Below are 8,005 nucleotides of genomic sequence, written 5' to 3' on the forward strand. Positions count from 1 at the left end.
ACTCTTTTATCTATTTAACTAATGCTAGTTTGCAGTTATTCGCGTTACAAGAGTGATTTAGGATCGCAGAACGTTCTGAATCATTCTTCGTCCCTATCGATACTTTGACTTTTGTTTTCGGAGCTTACGTTTCTCCAAACTCAGTCAAAGTAGGGGCTTCTGTAGACACCCAAATGTGTCTCCCCAAAACCAAACCCGGTGATGAGTACCTTTCACGTCGAATCATAATCAAATGAAGAGAAAGTGTGGAAAGTCTAGTGTTGCGGATAGTTTTCATTTCTTTTCTCTTCTCTCTGTTTTTGAAAACTTATTTTAAAAAAAACAGCCAATCCAGTTTTGTTAGTCCATTATATGGGTCCAATAGTAGTGTATTTGGATGGGGCTTGACAAGAGCTTTACAACGATATATTATAAGCCCAATTTCGATGAATATTGAGAAAGTTATGGCCAATTTACTAAACTTGGCCCGGTTTGAGCTTTATATACGGCCCAATGATCTAGGGGAGGGCCTAATATGACTTATCATTCCTAATGTAATTAGGAATGGTTTTATTCTTATAGATTCTTCTAGAAGGTTCTTTTCATTCTTAATTCAATTAGCATTGATAAATTGACTTTTGTTGACTTTTCAGAGTTTTAATTAAAATCAAATAGCATTTTCGAGGAAATTATATGATTTTATCCTCCAGTACGACAAACTTATCTGATTTTCGAAAACGCGTTAAAACCAGGCTTGGCTCCTGACTCCAGGCATTGGCGCCTGGAACTAGGCCTGACGCTAGTGTTGGTGCCTGGCGCCAGTTAGCTAGGTTTGCGCCAGCTTTGTTTTTATGCGTTAGACTCTGTTTTGTTTAATTTATCTTTTTGGCTGATTTTCTCTATAAATAACGTATTAAAAACTCCGTTTTCATTCACCAATTATCACCAATTCTCACGATTATTCACCGACAATCAGTTTTCTAATTCTCTCATTCATCATCAATTCTTTCTTTTTTCCAAACTTGCTTCATACAAAATTCCGCATTCACAAGATCTAGAAACACCTAGCCATATTTGAAGTTGCCTTCGCCCTAGACGTGAAAGGTTTAGTTTCTGAGGGTTTTGTCCCAAATCTCTATTTCAATTATTTAATTTAATTATTTTGTTTATTATTTTCCTTGAAGTTACTAACGTGTGTATTTTGTTATTAGAAAGAGGTACGAGACATCAAAGTAAGTGCTTTTAATTGTTTTTATATATGTTATGATGTAGAAATCATGTTTATATTGTTATTATGATATTCCTAGTATCATGTCTAGGGTAATTTTAATATTAAATATGATTGTTACGATGCTTCCTATGTTCTTCCTAATACTTATGAATGTTAGTATCATGTTAGGGTTAAAGATTTGATTTTAATTGCTTAGTGACATGCTAGGGTTTGTTATTAATCTTGTTAGTACCATGCCTAAGATCTTACTATCATTATGCTTTAATATTAACATGAACATGATTATGATTATAATTGTTGTAATTTATGATGATTATGAATATTATGATGATTATTATTATAATCATGATTATATTATAATTATTGTTATGATTATTTATTATGTTGCTTGATGCTTATTTAGTGTTATTGCTTGATCACACCTTTTATTGCATGTTTAAAGGGAATCTGTACTTGTAATCGCGCTTAATGAGATAATTAATAATCTTGTTTAGGGTTAATTATGATTATAATTCAAGTGATCGCCAATAATAGTTTTATTTGTGCATTTTTATTCAACCAACATAGATAAACAGGTTTAGGGTTAATCCTATTGATTGCATGTTAATCAAAAAGCTTGCATGAATACGATCAGAATAAAGTAGAGGCCTATTATTAGTGCAGGTTCAATCTCTTTTAGGTTGGATTTGTACCTTCATCCCCGAACCCTTATTTGGTTCTAGACCTTATGGAGTTGGCGATCTCTTGGATCGTTAAGGGGTGTAACCTTCATCCTATGAACGGTTTGCAAGTTCCTTAAAAAACTTGTTGGCGACTCTTTTGCTCTATCTTCTTCCCTTTTGGACGCCACCGTACTTTAGTGTATGATCACAATGGGGTTCAAGCTAGTGGGATTAAAGCTTGAAATTATTCCCTACAGTCCTCAAAACCAAGACCAACAGTGTAGAGGGATCTTTCTATTGCATCGACTTCCTTTTGCCATTTGTCTATCTCATCTGAAAAGGATGCAACACAAGATACCGCCTCCAAGGGATCTTTTTCAAGAGCTTGGAGCTTTTTAGAATAATTCTCAACCACATTAACACTAAAGCATTTCTCCTCAGTCATGGAGCTTTTAGGGGTATTATTAAGATTAAGAATAACTTTATCATCCCCTACTGATAGTGTTAACTTACCACTTCTCACATCTATAATTGCTCCTGAAGTGTTAAGGAATGGTCTACCCAAAATAATTGGGGTTTGCATATCCTCAGCCATATCAAGAACAACAAAATCCACAGGTATATAAAATTTACCTACTCTAACGGGGACATCCTCTAAAACACCTAAAGGGTATTTGAAAGAACGGTCGGCCATTTGTAGAGTAATATAAGTAGCTTTTAATTTACCCATATTCAGTTCGGAACTCTCGGATAATGGCATAACACTAACGCTAGCACCCAAATCACACAATGCATTATCAATCATTAGATTGCCTATATGACAAGGGATAGAAAAACTACCCGGATCTTTTAATTTAGGTGGAGACTTATTTTGAAGTACGGCACTACACTGCAGTGAAAGCTACTGTCTCTACCTCACTAATAAACCTTTTCCTTGTCAATATTTCTTTCGTAAATTTTGCATATGAAGGAATTTGTGTGATTAATTCAGTGAAGGGAACTGTTACCTTCAAATCTTTTACCATCTCCAAGAACTTACCAAACTACTTATCCAAGTTTGTCTTCAATTGACGATTGGGGAATGGAAGTTTGATAATTGGCTTTGGAGCATTGTTGCTCTTATCTGGAGTGGCCACCTTCTCTGGAGTCGTACCCTGCAATGTAGAATTAGATATGTTAGTACTATCCTTTAGCCCTGCAGGGCTATTAACTACATTGTTTGGTTTAACGGAATCAAGATTAGCATTATTTAATAAAACAGGTTCATCAAATCTAGGCATAGAGGGCCCTTCATAGTTTAAACCATTCCTTAGAGTAATTTCATAGGCTTGATACGTAGGCCTGGTCGGCTGTGCCGGCAGAGCTCCCTGTTGGTGGGCTTGTAGAGTAGCGGAAAGTTGCGCAATTTGATTATCTACAATTTTATTGTGCGCTAGAATTGAATCAATTGTCGCATCTCTACTCTCCATGTGCTTCTTCATATTAACCAACATCGCTCTAATTTCCACCAGAGAAGAGTCGGAAGATGAGGAGGGTTGTTGTGGTTGGTTCTTCTAGCTAGCATTGGGATGGTAATATTTCTGCTGTTGTTATTGTGGCGCCTGTGGTTCTTGTTGTGGTGGATTTTGAACATTAGTACTCCGGTAGGAAAGGTACGGATGATTCCGATACCCAGGATTGTAGGTGTTGGAGTATGGGTTATTCTGCCTATAAGCTTGAAAGGCATTAACTTGCTCCACGGAACTCCTGCAATCTTGTTCCCAATGACCTATAATACCACAATTTTCACAGAAAGCCTCATTATAATTATTATTTATTGCAGAAACGTTAGCTACATTAGCAGTGCTTAGATTATCTAATTTTTGGCAGATAGAGGTCAGCTGAGCTTGCAAAAAGGATATAGAGTCAACACTATGTTTCCCCTTGTTAGCAAATCCTCTAGGATTCCCATATTGGGAATTGTGTATCGCCATATCTTCAATAACCTGACCTGCATCATCAACATTAAGATTCATAAATCTCCCACTAGCTGCAGAATCTAAAATTATTCTAGAAGAATTTCCAATGCCATTATAAAAGGCTTTGATTAACTGCCATTGTGCTAAATTATGGTGAGGGCTTTCTCTTTGTAAGTCCTTGAACCTCTCCCAAGCCTCATATAAAGATATATCAGCTTTTTGGGCAAAGTTCTGAATCGCACTCCGTAATACGGCTGTTCTCTCTGCAGGATAATACTTGTTATGAAAATTCTAAACAAGAGTTTCCTAGTCAGTTATACCAAGCGCAGTTCTATTTAAGCCATTAAACCACAATTTAGCTTTTCCAGTTAAAGAGAAGGGAAAGAGAATCTCCCTGATTTGGTCTTGAGTGACCCCGGCTTGCCTTATGGTATTACAATATTGACAATAGTCGGCAATGTGAAGATTTGGGTCTTCACCCTTGGCTCCACTGAATTGCTTCCTCTCTATCATCGTTATAAATTGAGGTTTAATTTCAAATTGAACCCCATCAAGAGCCGGAGTAGGGGTGAGATGTGGAAAATCTGTAAGCTAGGGTTGTGAGTAATCACTAAGCTTCTTTGGAACCACCACCTCTGATTCTGCGTGTGATGATACCTCTGAATCGCTAGAACCAGTTGGAGGATCGCGGTGATTATTATTATTATCACCAGAATCCGCCAGGATTTGCTTGTAGAGATTTTTCTGTCTATGGAAGGAACGCTCGATCTCAAGATCGAATGGAATGTACCCTGATCTGGAACACCTGGGCATAAACAAAAAAACTAAAAGCAAATATGAGTTTTGCCTCAGAGAACTAACGTTCTCTAAGACAAAAAAGAAAATAACCTAGACTACAAAAATAATTAGAAATAAAAATAAAATCGTTTCCCCGGCAACGGCGCCAAATTTTGACAGGGTAAAGTCGTATCCCCTAATAAAAAATAATTACCTAATTCCTCTAACTATAGTAGATAGGGAATTAGGGTCGAACACCATAGGGAAACAGGTCTTTCTACTCCTAACTAATTATTATAATCTAAATTATCTAAGTATCCAATATTTATATTTGAATAATAAACTAAACTACGGAGATCAAGAATAAGGAGAAAATAATATATAAAAAGAATCTAGGGCATAGGTTCACCAATAAATAATAATCCAGGGTAGAATATAATAATCATTCATCAATGCATACATTAATCAGATTATAAAGGGGTTTCGCTACGTATTATAATCACACAATTAATTTACCGGCATTAAATCTCATCTTTCGAATCTCGACCTAACCATTTATAAATTAACCTGCCTATTGAAACTAGACCTAAACATCAATTCTCATCTGTCGAATATTGAATCATTATTGTCAAACTCATGCATAAAAGATCAGGCCTAATCTAGTCACAGCGCATTAAATCAACCAATAGGAAATTAATCTAGCATTGATAATTAACAATAATAAATTACCCCTTCATATTATTTACGGATCCCCATAAACCCTAGAAATAGAACTACTCACACATAATAAGAACTAAACAAATCAAAGCAATAAAGTAAGACATGATTAAAGGAATAAAATAAACAACTAAGATTAAGAGAAGAGAAATCGTTACCAAAATAAATCTGGAATTAAGAGTAGATATAGAACAAAGGTTTAAGAGAAAGAAAATCTAAGAGAACAATTAAGAGAGTAAAGAAAAAGTAAGAGAGAGAGAGAGAGATCCTAAAATCGTATTACGGAAGAGTATTTATACTCCGTACAAATTCTAAACTAAAACAAACTAAAACGACGCTAATCATCTCCTAACAATAACATGCGCCTGATCGGGCGAGGCACCGCCCGATCAGGCGCGCCTTTTTGCTCGTCAGTACCAATCTCGCGCCCGGCCGGGCGCGTCACCGGGCGCCGACCTTAGCTTCTCCCGCCCGGCCAGGCTCGCCTCCGGGTGCCAGCCTTTTTTGCCGGGCGGCTCTCTTGGGCAACTATTTGGACTACAATTGGGCTCCAATTCTTTGGGTCAATCTGGGTTTCCTCCTTGGGACTTGAATACTCGGTCCAAATGCCCCGGTATCACCTATACCGAGCCCTTAATCACCGGTTCGATGGCTCTAACTGGTCCTGGGCTATAAAATCTGGTCGTGCTTCTCAAATGTTCGTGATTGCTGCAAAATATCTCGGGAAAATACTCCTAAAGTTTAAATCCCTGCAAATATCAACCTAATCCACAAAAACACTAGAAAACACTAATTAGTAATAAAAGTGGCTCTAAAGAGCCAAAAACACTACTAATTATGACCAAGGGACAAGGGTAAAATACTATATAAAATAAACACATCATTAGACTGCTGTTAGGAACCTCGTTAAGATCCACAACATATGTGTTCCCTTTATGAGTTCCTTCTAAAATAATGTTCCCAGTTTCATTGTGAATGATTCTGCACTTATTTGAAGTAAAGCTTACAGAGTTACCTTTGTCACAAAATTGTGAGATACTTAACAAGTTGTGCTTGAGACCCTCGACCAAAAATACATTATCAATAGCATGGGAACTTGACGTTCCTACTTTGCCAATCGCAACTATATCTCCTGTCATGTTATCACCAAAGGTCACAGTTCCCCCATAGTAGGCATCCAGTGCGAGAAATCTAGATTTGTCTCAAGTCATGTGCTTAGAATAACCACTGTCGAGGTACCAAATGTTGTTCCCCCTCACTGGAACCTGCATGAGAAATCAAACGTTAGTTTCAGGAACCCAGGTTTCCTTGGGTTCCTGTGTAAGAGCAGCAGGTTCATCATTCTTCTTGATCCAAATCTGTTCTACATGTTTTTTATTTTTCTGCGTACTCTTTTCTTTCATAGGACACTTAACCTGTTTGTGTCCAGTTTTGCCACAGAAATAACAAACAATACTACTAGGAAGATGAACATACTTCCTTTCCTTTTGGAACTTCTTTTTAAAACCCAAACCTTCTATTCTCTTGGTTTGGGATTTAGTGATCCAATCTGGAACTCTGTAGTCTATAGGTTGTTTACCTTTCCTGGCTTTCTCAAGTTCCCTCTCAAGTATTGCCCTGTCCGCTTTTATATCTTCCAAATAAGATTTTAGTTTTTCAAAATTCGGATATTGAGCAATTTGAGGAACTTCAGAATCAGGAGTTTCAAGACAGAGTTTCATCAAGGAAAGTTCCACATTTAACATTATATTATCATGTTTCAACCTTTCTATAGTTTCTTTCAAAAAATTGTTGTCATCAAACAGACTAAAGAATCTATATTGAATATCAAATTTCATATTATCGACCCACTCACTGTTTTCTTTATAAGTTACCAAAGCTTCATCACTTTGCTGTTTAGCTCTGTGCAATTATTTCAATTCTTCTTGAATTTCTAAAACAGCAAATATTAAGTTTTCTTTAGAGAAATGTCTAAGTTCTTTTTAAGAATACCATACCTCATATTCTAGTTCCTTTAGTTTTGCCTTTTCATCAGTTTTTGCCATAAAGCATAGATGTGCAGTTTCTTCTAACGGTTGATCTTCCTCTTCCTCTTCCTCTGAATCTCCCCAAGCAGCTAGCATGGCTTTCTTCACATTGTCCTTGGTGAATTAAGGCTTATAGACTCTTGACTCTTTGGATTGCTCCTTGCCCTTTGTCATTACTTTCTCACCGTCTGGTAGAGGACAATCTTTGATGAAGTGATCTTTAAATTAGACCCACATTTGAAACAAGTTGTGTTTCTGGAACTTGCATACTTCTTGTTCCTATCAAACTTCTTGTAGTTCATCATCCTTTTGAACTTTCTAACTAGAATTGCCATTTCTTCCTCATTAGTTTCCAATTCCTCTAAGTCTTGAGCCTTAAGAGCAAGACTCTTGTTCTTGGAACTTTCAGAGTTGGAACTCATGTGAAGTTCATGAGTAATCAATGATCCAGCTAGTTGTTCCATGTTAAACTTCGTGAAGTCCTTGGCTTCTTGCATGGCAGTAACCTTGGATCTCCATCGTTCATCTTGTGGTAGGCTCCTTGAGATCTTCCTTGCCTGTTCATCAATAGGAATGCGTCTGCCAAGGGAGTTCAATTCATTAATAATATCATTAAACCTAGTAAACATTTCCTCTATTGATTCCTTTGATTGC

The 8,005-nt window shown here is 36.8% G+C and overlaps 1 non-coding gene across 1 annotated transcript; it reads left to right on the plus strand.

Moving 5' to 3' along the window:
• Window positions 1–3,975: 3,975 nt before the first annotated feature.
• Window positions 3,976–4,082, plus strand: LOC145565346 (small nucleolar RNA R71). The gene has a single exon (XR_014095015.1). It is a non-coding gene; the product is annotated as a small nucleolar RNA R71 (small nucleolar RNA).
• Window positions 4,083–8,005: the final 3,923 nt, after the last annotated feature.

This window comes from Chenopodium album, chromosome 1 (genome assembly GCF_948465745.1).
Source record: "Chenopodium album chromosome 1, dcCheAlbu1.1, whole genome shotgun sequence".
NCBI classification, from domain to species: Eukaryota; Viridiplantae; Streptophyta; class Magnoliopsida; order Caryophyllales; family Amaranthaceae; genus Chenopodium; species Chenopodium album.